The sequence below is a fragment of the Bos javanicus genome, chromosome 6 (assembly GCF_032452875.1).
Source record: "Bos javanicus breed banteng chromosome 6, ARS-OSU_banteng_1.0, whole genome shotgun sequence".
Taxonomy (NCBI): domain Eukaryota; kingdom Metazoa; phylum Chordata; class Mammalia; order Artiodactyla; family Bovidae; genus Bos; species Bos javanicus.
This window is the reverse complement of record NC_083873.1, coordinates 10,502,301-10,515,719: the sequence shown is the minus strand read 5'-3', so window position 1 is coordinate 10,515,719 and position 13,419 is coordinate 10,502,301. Positions and strand designations below refer to the sequence as shown.

The 13,419-nt window shown below is 35.5% G+C and overlaps 1 long non-coding RNA gene across 1 annotated transcript in view; it reads right to left on the bottom strand.

Annotated features, from left to right (window-relative positions):
* Positions 1–13,419, bottom strand: part of LOC133249229 (uncharacterized) — a 330,813-nt gene that overhangs the window by 20,010 nt on the left and 297,384 nt on the right. The window contains exons 4-5 of the long non-coding RNA XR_009736881.1: positions 6,683–6,866; positions 3,023–3,289 (exon numbers count right to left, since the gene is read on the bottom strand). This is a non-coding gene — a long non-coding RNA (uncharacterized LOC133249229). The remainder of the gene's footprint in view (positions 1–3,022; positions 3,290–6,682; positions 6,867–13,419) is intronic.

Genomic DNA, 13,419 nt, shown 5'->3' with positions numbered 1-13,419 from the left:
TTCATTTTCAAGCAAGATGGCTGTGGCTTGTATGAAAAACCAGGCTTGATTTGTCCACAAAGATGGAAGTCTATAGAATTTGTCTTAACACAAAACAGGATATGTGGCCCAATATTAAAATTTCCTTAATTTGTTTTTTTTTTTTATTTCTTTCACTGCTGCAAATGGATACCTGGTTTTCCTGGTGACTCAGTGTGAGGTTAGGTGTGTTTCTCCCTTGTTTGCAAGCAAGACTAAGATGCTTGCAGAATTTGAGAAAACACTGTGAGCTAAATACTTACACAGTCACTATTTTTCCCATAACACAAATATATCTTCTAAGACTTTATTCACTGTTATGAAAGTCTGTGGTATTCATGAAACTTGAGAATAAAAATGGAGTAACAAAGGAAAAAGAAAAACATAACAAACTGAGCATTACTCTTAGTATGACAGGTGATAAGCAGATCACAAATACAATCCTTATTCATAACATGCTTGCAAAAGGTACTGCTAAATCATATACAAATGAGGACCGCTTTATATAGTATGTAATTATTTATAGGGTACATTATCAAACCATAGATTGTATATATAGACAGATATGTAAAAGATTTTACTGAACTTCTTAATGATGGCACACAGGCATGTGAAAAATGAAGTGTTAAGTCAAAGTCAACTACAGTTACAGTTTGTCCACCATATCACTCTTTTGATGGGACAATCCCTTGCTACTGAATCTGCTCTGTATAACAGGATCCTCAACAGTATGCCTCTCTCCCAGGTCGTGGCTTAGTTGGTAAAAATGTGCCTGCAGTGCAGGAGACCCAGGGTAAGGAAGATCCCCTGAAGAAGGGAATTGCAACCCACACCAGTATTCTTGCCTGGAGAATTCCATGGACAGAGGAGCCTGGAGGGTCAATGGGGTCACAAAGAGTCAGACACAATTAAGCAACTAACACTAACGCCACTAGGCCACTACATGCCAGTAATTCTCTACTCGAATTATTTTATGAAAATATTTAATTCTCTTATAAAATATCACACTCCTCCAAGGGAAGTAAAACATTCATGGTTGATGGAGTTTTTATTAACAAATGTTGCAAGAAATTTTTCTTGATAAACATTTTACAGTAGATTTTTTGATATATTGACATAGAGATTTGTCTTATTATTGCAGATCTTATTAGTGATGACCCTGTGCCAGAGATTTTTCAAGGGCATCTGTTGTTGACACTTCTCTTTATGGTTTACAGAATCAATGCCAATGATTTGATAAATCCCATCATGTCTCTTTTTCAAAGAGAATATTACAAAGTTAAAATCATGTTAAAGGTAAAATATCATCTTTTAATGTATGTTTCATTAATTCAAAATTTTGTACTTTATATACTAATGCTGCTGCTGCTGTTGCTGCTGCTGCTGCTGCTACTGCTAAGTCGCTTCAATCATGTCCGACTCTGTGCGACCCCATAGACGGCAGCCCACCAGGCTTCCCTGTCCCTGGGATTTTCCAGGCAAGAACACTGGAGTGGGTTGCCATTTCCTTCTCCAATGCGTGAAAGTGAAAAGTGAAAGGGAAGTTGCTCAGTCGTCTGACTCTTAGCGACCCCATGGACTGCAGCCTACCAGGCTTCACTGTTCATAGGATTTTCCAGGCAGCAGTACTGGAGTGGGGTGCCATTGCCTTCTCCATAAACTAATGCAGGGCACATCAATTATACTTCTTTTTCAAAGTGAATTTATTTCATGATCATCTATACCTTAAATAGTCCATGCAATTTTTCATATGCTTTTAAGTGGACTTATTGAGGCTCTCTGGAATCAAAATAACTACTACTCAATTTAATTTTCTTTTCCACCTAGATCAAATCTACTTATTTATTGGCTTCATTTCAATTCTCCCACTTCTTATGTCCATATATATTTTGCTAACCATTTCTTCAACTAATTGTTTTTCTTAAATCACTTCAACAAGACTTAATTTGTTCAGTTCTAATCATTATATTGTATATAACTCTAAGACATTCTTCAATCAATGACATTAAATCACCTTTTTAAATAAATGATATATAAAACTGATTCCCAATATATTAGAGGAGACAATAATAATGATTTAAAGACATTTCATTAGTAACAACATCTAACGACAATGATTCTTGAGGAAATGTGTGATGTAAGAGGGATAAATAGAAATTAAATTTTTCTCTCATTAAAATAGAGTGTAAAAGAGCAAATGTGATGTAAAAACAATGCTTAATTTTAAACATAATGCTGAATGCAAATTTTAATCAACTATAACCAGGGGATAAACACTTAAACTATGCCCCAATGTCCTCTAGCTATACCATCTGGAACATGTCATCTTTATCTCCCCAGTAAGGAATGAAAACACTGGATAGTTTTCACTGACAAATATATTGGTCCAGAACTGATATCCATCACTCTTCTAAAGACAGACAGAGTTCTGCCTAACTTCCAGGGGCCAAAAAAGCATAATCCTCCAGTATACCTGGAAAAAAAGGAGAACCAGACGTGGATAAACAATAAAACTTTCTACCAATGAAAGTTTCTGTGATAAAGACCAAGAAAGATATAAACACATAAATCACAGAGCAAATCAGGAAGGATCACATCCATGTTTAAGAGAATCCTAGATGCTGTTTTGAGAAGTCTACTGTATGACAGAATCCTTGGGTGATATTTCAGGCTCAGCTGTCTGTAATCACAGTTTGAAGCTGCCCACCTCACATGAGATTTGGTGCACAATAATGTCTTGTAGATTTCTGCAGGGCATTAGAGTCGAGATTCAGTACCTTACTCCATCCCCAGACCAGCCATACTCAAGCACTTGATCCTGGCACCTCTATTCAGAGGCTACATCAGAGGAACTGGCCAAGGGATTTTTCCATAGTTTGATTCACTAGCTTTCTTCTCCTAGCCTTTCCAAGACAAACAGGTCCATAAGCAGGCAATCACCCTTTTGGGGGTTCCCTGGCAAAAAGAAGATACCCCATATCTGAGTTGTATCTACAAACCTTACCTGGTGCCATTCTGTGGGGGGAAATTGAATATTGGGCAGCCGGCCCCTTGCTTTTCTTCCTTCTTGCTCACACTGTTGTAGTAAGCGAATAAAGGCCTGATTGTTACTTTCACATTGACTCATTGCTCCTTTCACATTGACTCATTGCTCCAGCTGACCAACTTGACACCTGGTTGTTTGGCATTTTGAATAGCAGAAAAAGTCTTGTGAATCTTGGGAAAGAACTAGAAGTCTCTTTGGAGAAAAACGTACTCTGATATCTCAGATCTGAAAAAGAAAAATTGAGCTGCAGATGTGGCATGTTAGGAAGTGACACTCTAACTGAAGTGCTGCTTTCTCCTAATGGTAAACATTACTTTAAAAATGTGGATAACAGAAAGTGGCTAGTTTGATTTTTAATTTATGAGCATGAACTGAGAATTGCTTTTATAAGATTACATGTATTTATACTGCTTTCCTTTAATTTTTAAATGTTCACCTTTATTTAGTGTAGAATATGTTCTTGCACTGCATTAAGATTTTTTTTTAAACAACTAAACATTTAGAATCCTATTCTAAATATTTCACACCCTAAAAGATGATGCTGTGAAAGAGCTGGACTCAATATGTCAACAAATTTGGAAAATTCAGCAGTGGCCACAGGACTGGAAAAGGTCAGTTTTCATTCCAATCCCAAACAAAGGAAATGCCAAAGATGGCTCAAACTACTGCACAACTGCACTCATCTCACATACTAGTAAAGTAATGCTCAAAATTCTCCAAGACAGGCTTCAGCAATATGTGAACCGTGAACTTCCAGATGTTCAAGCTGGTTTTAGAAAAGGCAGAGGAACCAGAGACCAAATTGCTGACATCTGCTGGATCACTGAAAAAGCAAGAGAGTTCCAGAAAAACATCTATTTCTGCTTTATTGACTATGCCAAAACCTTTGACTGTATGGATCACAATAAACTGTGGAAAACTCTGAAAGAGATGGGAATACCAGACCACCTGACCTGCCTCTTGAGAAACCTGTATGCAGGTCAGGAAGCAAGAGTTAGAACTGGACATGGAACAACAGACTGGTTCCAAATAGGAAAAGGAATACGTCAAGACTGTATATTGTCACCCTGCTAATTTAACTTATATGCAGAGTACATCATGAGAAACACTGGCCTGGAGGAAGCACAAGTTGGAATCAAGATTGCCAGGAGAAATATCAATAACCTCAGATATGCAGATGACACCACCCTTATGGCACAAAGTGAAAAGGAACTAAAAAGCCTCTTGATGAAAGTGAAAGAGGAGAGTGAAAAAGTTGGCTCAACATTCAGAAAACCAAGATCATGGCATCTGGTCCCATCACTACATGGCAAATAGATGGGGAAACAGTGGAAACAGTGTCAGACTTTATTTTTCTGGGCTCCAAAATCACTGCAGATGGTGATTGTAGCCATGAAATTACAAGATGCTTGCTCATTGGAAGGAAAGTTATGACCAAGCTAGACAGCATATTAGAAAGCAGAGACATTACTTTGCCAACTAAGATCCGTCTAGTCAAGGCTATGGTTTTTCTAGTAGTCATGTATGGATGTGAGAGTTGGACTACAATGAAAGCTGAGCACTGAAGAATTGATGCTTTTGAACCGTGGTGTTGGAGAAGACTCTTGAGAGTCCCTTGGACTGCAAGGAGATCCATTCAGTCCATCCTAAGGGAGATCGGTCCTGGGTGTTCATTGGAAGGACTGATGTTGAAGCTGAAACTCCAATACATTGGCCACCTGATGCAGTTGGTGACTCATTTGAAAAGACCCTGATGCTGGGAAAGATTGAGGGCAGGAGGAGAAGGGGACGACAGAGGATAAGATGGTTGGATGGCATCACCGACACAATGGACATGGGTTTGGGTGGACTCCAGGAGTTGGTGATGGATAGGGAGGCCTGGCATGCTGCGATTCATGGGATCACAAAGAGTCAGACATGACTGAATGACTGAACTGAACTGAACTGAAACATTTATAAAAACAACTGTTTTTCTAACCATAGGAGGACCAGTTATATAAATTATATGCCACTAATAGCAAATAAGGAATTTCACTGCCTCTCTCACTTATAAGTATTAAAATAATCATGTATTTTTCTGAACATAAAGGAAATTTGAAGTTTTTTTCATGTTCTATAGCAGTTCATACAGTATAATGAACTAAGTTCTAATGAATTTGAATATATATATCCATTTAAAATTAAACTATATCTTTCAACTAAAGCTTCTGTAAATTGTTGTCAAAATTTTTCTACTGTGTATTTTATCTCCCAGAAATTAAACAATGTAATTTGTAGAACATATTACTTTCTGAATTTTAAAAATTATGCAAATATTAATTTTACATATCTTAAAATAAATAATAAAGTGATCACATAAACCTATCTACTCTAAGATTCAAAACGTTCAGAAACTGCAACATTTCTATGACTGCTTTGGCAAGATGGCTGAGAGCTTATTAAGATCCATTCTGTACCACTTTCCTGGTAAGAGTTGTAGCAGGTATGGGCTGACTGGCTGTGAATTTTTCAGCTCTTATGAAAGCTAAGTGTAGATATTTGATTTAGTTCTTCCCAATGTTAGATGAGAAGAGATGTATACTACTGCTGTCAAGTCGCTTCAGTCGTGTCCGACTCTGTGCGACCCCATGGACTGCAGCCTACCAGGCTTCTCTGTCCATGGGATTCTCCAGGCAAGAACACTGGAGTGGGGTGCCATTTCCTTCTCCATATACTTCTACACTGGGCCTAAACAACAACAACAACAACAACAACAACAACAAAAAACATACAATATTTTCTTTCTTCAGTGACTGAACTGAACTGAAAGAATTTAAGAAGTATTATTTTATTACTTCTAGATAATATAAGATTTCAGTTTTAAGTTTCTTAAAAATTATTCTCAAGTAGTCTTCTTTGACTCTTATTTTCTACATATTTAGTGTAAAATTTAGGTACAATTTCAAAGATAGGAAAAGCACCATATTGGTTGAATATAAGGATAAAGAATATCATTTTTTCTACTTCACTTTTTTCCTGCTAAACTTGTTTTCATCATATTTTGTTCTGAAAGGATTTTTTTGCTTTCTGTATTTTACTGTTTCTATTTTACAAAACCATTGTAATTTTATTTTTCCTTGCTTTATAATGCTTTTAGCCTTAATTTCTACTTTTTTCCCCCCAGAATGCTGGAATTTTTATTTATTTGTTTAATTTAATTTTTGTTTATTTGTGTTGGGTCTTAGTTGTGTCATGAAGGATCTTTCCTTGCGGCGCACGGGCTTAGCTGCCCCATGGCATGTGGCGTCTTCCCAGACCAGTGATAGAACTCTGCATTGCAAGGCAGGTTCTTGACCAACAGACCATCAGTGAAGTCCTTAACTTCTACTCTGATATTAATGTTTTAGGCACAATTTGTATCTTTCTATTATACTGGAATGCATTTTATTTTATTGAAATACAAATAACATTATTTGACAGGACTTTCTTCTCATTTAACTTACTCTGTCTATAGAAATGACATTTACCAGTCCACCTTTACAAGATGCCAACACATCACCTTGTCTCTGTTGTAAATTCTCTTCTGTTGAGATCTTTTCTCTAGTTTAGTAATGTCAGAGTCATTTATCTAGTACTGACCTCAGACAGAATGCACAAGAGGTATAGCAACTTAACCCCACTTGAAAAGAAGTTCTGGAATGATTCTCATTTTGAGTGCCATTTGATCAAAAAGTTCATAATATCATCAGCATTCCTGCTCCATTTTCTAGCAATAAACGCAATCTTGGCCTTTGTAGTGTCCTTCAATTCGGAGTCCTCTTTACTGGCAAAAACAGACATGTTAAATAATTAGACAAATGTAGAATGTCTGTACTACATCTCCTATTAAGGAGCAGAGTAACATTTTTTAATACTATGCCTTGTTCAAAATATTTGTTTCTTTAACCCAAAATGTTTTAAACATCTATCCCTAGAACAATACGTGTGAGTAGGGTGATGCTCAGTTCAGTTCAGTCGCTCAGTTGTGTCCGACTCTTTGCGACCCCATGGATCACAGCATGCCAGGCCTCCCTGTTCATCACCAACTCCCGGAGTTCACTCAAACTCACGTCCATCGAGTCAGTGATGCCATCCAGCTATCTCATCCTCTGTCGTCCCCTTCTCCTCCTGCCCCTATCCCTCCCAGCATGCCTTAGTAAAGACGCCTAGTAAAGACAAAAAGTTTCCTCTTTTTTTCACCGTGTCTCTGTCAATAAAATATAAGAGATGTACTAAGATCTGTATATAGTCAAACACTTTATAAGGACATTATATTACAAAATATATCAGAGATGAGATTTCTGGGTCCTATTTAAAATAGTCATGCAATGCCCAAATTTTATAATATTTCTTGTTACATTATTTTGGGCTTCCCTGGTGGCTCAGTCGGTAAAGCGTCTGCCCGCAATGTGGGAGACCCCGGTTCGATTCCTGGGTTGGGAAGATCCCCTGGAGAAGGAAATGGCAATCCACTCCAGCATTCTTGCCTTGAAAGTCCCATGGACAGAGGAGCCTGATAGGCTACAGTTTATGGAGTCGCAATTATTTCAAGGAAAAGTATTATTCCAACTGAAATTTGTCCTAATGATTGAATAATAACTTGATTCTCTAAGGAACACAATTGGTTTCTACATCTGAGCTGAAAACAAATGTTCTCTTGACATATAATAAAATGAAATATATTAATTCAGAAATGGCAGATGATATAAAGAGTAGGATGAATTACCAAAGTCTTTTTGTTATTTTCAATTCTTAATAGTAAGGTGACTACCACTTAATATTTTTATCATTATTTCAGACTGTGCTTATTAACAAACTTCAAGGTTGGGAAAAAAGTAATATGCTAGGGAAGCTATGTGATTTTATTATGACTTTTTAATATTCAATTCTGGTTGGTTTAAATATTTATGGGTAATAAAATAATGAATGAAAGAACAAAGGCAAATATAGAATTATAAAACTGTAAAAAAAAAAAAAAAAAGAATAGCTTACACTTCAGTCTTATTTTTTCAATACAAATTATACTAAAATAATGGAAGCATTTTTGCATGAAATTTGCCATCTAAATGCAAATGTAAACTTGTATTTTCTGTGTGAAATTAGAATAAAAATAATACAATTATCATGGCTTATAAAACATATATAATTGCAAAACCATGTCTATTACACTTCCAAATGCTTTGCTTAATCATGAAAGATTCATGGGAAATAGAAGATTTACATCACACAGACGGCAGACTGATACCATTCATCATGATAGCTTCACATTTTGGCAGTTGTCAAATATTTCACCTCATACATATACATACTAACGCTTTTATGTAGTTAATCTTATTAAAACATTAAAAATTCTAACATACATTTAACACAAAATAAATTTTGCCTTATCTAGAGTCTTAGTGTTGCCTTGCTTTCAGATTTTCTTAGATGATTTTCATCTTTTACTAAAATTCTTTATATATTAAAATAAGTTATACATTTAATGCTTATTTTACCCAGAACTAGGAGAAAATAGAGAAACTTTGCAGTATAATATATCTGGATCATTTTTCTTCTGTTGCAATGTTTCACGGTCTTTTCTTGGAGAAACCTGGTGCTCCTCAGAGAATTAGATTCTTATTTGATTTTTAGGACAAATTTAAGTTGGAATAATAACTTTTTTTGAAATAATATAAAAAGTAATATTCTCAAAGTTGGGTATTGGTATTACATGACCACTTTTTAAAAGGCCCAGAAATTTCATCTCTGATATATTTTGTAATGCAATGTACTTATTAAATTTTGACTATATATAGATCTGCTTATAGAACCTACAAAATATGTCTGTCATAACCAAATAATGAAATGCTTATTTTTCCTTGTTAGAATGATTATATTATTAAACAGGACAGTAAACTATTTAAAATAATGAAATAAGTTTTATCATTGATAATACTTTACCAGTATTAACTCCTATCATCTTAATAATACTGTTGTAAAATTCAAACATTATAGATCTAAAGAAAATAGCCATACATATCATGGATTGGAATACAGGTCTCCCTGAAGCATGTCTAGCACTCAATTGACTAGTATGCTTTGATAATTACTCTGATCAATTCAAAAGATACAAATATTCTATCCTTTACTTTGTTATTTACTTGAACTTACATAATTGTAAATTAGTTAATGTTCACATGAGTTTATAATTTATTATTTTAATCACATAATTAGCAAATAATTTTCAGTATATTCACATTAGGTTTCGACTGGGAAAAAGTTCTATATTGTTTTATTATTTATTATAGATATCTCTTTTTTTATTTTTAAAAATAAAAGTGTAGTTGATTTACACTGTTGTGTTTGTTTCAACTGTACAGAAAATTGGTCCAGTTATATATATGTATATTTACATGATGGACGTGAGTCTCAGTGAACTCTGGGAGTTGTTGATGGACAGGGAGGCTTGGCGTGCTGCGATTCATGGGGTCGCAAAGAGTCGGACACAACTGAGTGACTGATCTGATCTGATCTGATATACTTGTTCAACTTATATACATGTGTATTCCTTACATTCCCCTTTGGTAACCATAAAGTTGTTTTCTATGTTTGTGAGTCTATTTCTGTTCTATTTCTGTTCTATTACAGTCTATTTCTGTAAGTGATCATTTGCATCATTTTTTAGATTCCACATGTAAGTGATATCATATGATATTTATTTTTCCTTGTCTGGCTTATTTCCCTTAGTATGATAATCTCTAGGTCCAAGTATGTTGCTGCAAATGGCATTATTTCATTGTTTTATATATGGCTGAGTAATATTCCATTGAATATATATATCACATCCTCTTTATCTATTCACCTAAACACCCATTGACAGATAAATGGATACTCATTGCATTTAAATCAGATATAATTATCATATATTACCTTATATGGAAGAAAGTAAATACTGAATTCACAAGTTAACAGATTGTTAATAAATATAGAAAAGTGTTTTATCTAATAATTTATGTCTCAAAATTTTTACTCTCTGAACATGTTTCCTTTTATATCATCAAAAAATCTACAACCAGTAAGTGCTAGAGAGGGTGCAGAGAAAAGGGACCCTCTTGCACTGTTGGTAGGAATGTAGACTGATACAGCCACTATGGAGAACAGTATGAAGGTTCCTTGAAAACCTAGGAATAAAACTATCATATGACCCAACAATCTTACTAATGGGCATATACCTAGAGGAAATAATAATTGAAAAAGACACTTGTACCCCAATGTTCATTAAAGTACTATTTACAATAGCTAGGACATGGAAGTAAGCTAGATGTCCATCAATGAATGAACAGATAAAGAAATTGTGGTACATATATTCAATGGAATATTACTCAGACATAAAAAGGAACACATTTGAGTCAATTCTAATGAGGTAGATGAACCTAGAGTCTGTTATGCAAAATGAAGTAAGCCAGAAAGAGAAAAACAAATATCACATGTTAATGGAATATATATGGAATCTATAAAGATGGTACTAATCAATCTATTTGCAGAGTAGCAATGGAGACAGAGACTGAGAGAACAGACTTGTGAATGCAGTGGGGGAAGGAGAGGGTGGGATAAGTTGAGAGAGTAACATGGAAATATACACATTAATACATGTAAAATAGATAGCCAGTGGGAATTTTCTCTATGATGCAGGGAGCTCAAGCCCCATGCCCTGTGACAACCTAGGGGGATGGGATAGGATGGGAAGTGGGAGGTAGTTTCAAGAGGGAGGAGACACGTGTATTCCTATGGCTGATTCATGTTGATGTGTGGCAGAAACCAATAAAAAAATTAAAGAAAAGAAAATAATGCGGTATTTCACTCAAGAATTTGTAAAAATCAAAGACACCATCAAAAATATAACAAATATATTTTCCAAGGAAAGCCCATTCAATTGATTCCATCATGGTTAGATAGAAGATGTCATGACTGACATTATTTAGTCTGCATTTTATTAATAACTGATGTTTTAAATAATTTGAGCATTGTCAGGCAGGAAAAAAAAAAAAAACCAGGAAAAACACACTGTTGAATTCTACTGGACTATTAAGTCTTCCCTGGTAACTCAGTTGGTAAAGAATCTGCCTGTAATGCAGGAGACTCCAGTTGGACTCCTGGGTTGGGAAGATCTCCTGGAGAAGGGATAGGCTACTCACTCCAGTATTCTTGGACTTCCCTGGTGGCTTAGATGTTAAAGAATTTGCCTGCAATTCAGGAGACCTGGGTTTGATCCCTGGGTTGGGAAGATCTCCTGGAGGAGGGCATGACACCCCGCTCCAGTATTCTTGCCTGGAGAGTGCCCATGGACAGAGGAGCCTGGCAAGTTAAAGTCCACGGGTTCATAAAGAGTCAGACACGACTGAGCGACTAAGCACAGCACAATGCTATTAAATTATATATTTATCAGATCAGATCAGATCAGTCACTCAGTCGTGTCCGACTCTTTGTGACCCCATGAATAGCAGCACACCAGGCCTCCCTGTCCATCACCAACTCCCGGAGTTCACCCAGACTCACATCCATCGAGTCAGTGATGCCATCCAGCCATCTCATCCTCTGTCATCCCCTTCTCCTCTTGCCCCCAATCCCTCCCAGCATCAGAGTCTTTTCCAATGACTCAACTCTTCGCATGAGGTGGCCAAAGTACTGGAGTTTCAGCTTTAGCATCATTCCTTCCAAAGAAATCCCAGGGCTGATCTCCTTCAGAATGGACTGGTTGGATCTCCTTGCAGTCCCAGGGACTCTCAAGAGTCTTCTCCAACACCACAGTTCAAAAGCATCAAATCTTCAGTGCTCAGCCTTCTTCACAGTCCAACTCTCACACCCATACATGACCACAGGAAAAACCATAGCCTTGACTAGACGAACCTTTGTTGGCAAAGTAATGTCTCTGCTTTTGAATATGCTATCTAGGTTGGTCATAACTTTCCTTCCAAGGAGTAAGCGTCTCTTAATTTCATGGCTGCAGTCACCATCTGCAGTGATTCTGGAGCCCAGAAAAATAAAATCTGACACTGTTTCCACTGTTTACCCATCTATTTCCCATGAAGTGATGGGACCGGATGCCATGATCTTAGTTTTCTGAATGTTGAGCTTTAAGCCAACTTTTTCACTCTCCACTTTCACCTTCATCAAGAGGCTTTTTAGTTCCTCTTCACTTTCTGCCATAAGGGTGGTGTCATTATATATATAGATATATAAATGGACTGTAAATATATAAAGTGGACTATTAAATTTATATATTTGAATATTAAACTACTGCTATGATGTGCTGTATGCTGCTATATTATCAAATAATTTAAGATATATACTTTTCATTTTATTATAAATGAAAAAGTAATGCAAGGAAATTATATGCTTTGCTTTGAATGAGATAGTCCAGTGTAGAGTTCCGCTATGCACTGAGTTTACAGCAAAGGGATAGGCTTATAGAGCAGCATAACTTCAGATAGACATTTTATGGGAAATTCATTAGATGAAGGAATATCATCAAAGTATGATATCAGGAAGACCCCATCGATATTTGACATTTATGAGAAACAGGAACATATGAATCAATGTGATAAAATTTGCATTACTTTGTATGCATTGCAGTCTATATTTCTTCAAAGAAGAGAATATAGAGACAAATTTTCCTCTGACTACAAAATCATACTAGGTAACATTTCCTCATGTAAACTCAATTTAGAAGTTTCATATATTATCCATAAAGGTCATTAATTTAAATATTGCATTAACTCAGAAAACTGGCAGTAGTTCTTCCAAACCTGTTATAGCTCATTGAGTGGTAAATTGGGCAAAGGCAGTTCTTAATTAAATTCATATGTGGTGGCTCTTTGCTAAATTAGCAACAAATGAGGATACTCAAGATTTTGTCTTCATTTTGCAAAATAAATAAATAAATAACAATTTCTCTAAGTATCATTTCTCTTATGAGAATAATTTTAATAATAAAAGTCTGTCTATATCATAGAGCACATTTGATAATGAAATCCACAAAAAGGAACCAAAAAAGTACAAATTCTTCATAGTACTTTACTCATTAAAGGACTCAAGTGGACACCACTCCAACCTTTTCTCATTAAAATAATGATTACAAGGTAACATTGCCTACACAGCTTTATATTAAAATGAATAAAATGGTCAAGTTTTAAAACTATTCAAGTATATTTTGTTTTAATTGACTTTTTATTTTGTAGAAAAAGACTGCTTTTTAATGTATTATATAAATTATGGCTTGTAAAAGAAAGCAGTAAAATACCTTGAGACTGAAAAAGGAACTGTTTTCTTTTTGTTTACAGGCTAAAAATGTTTTTCTA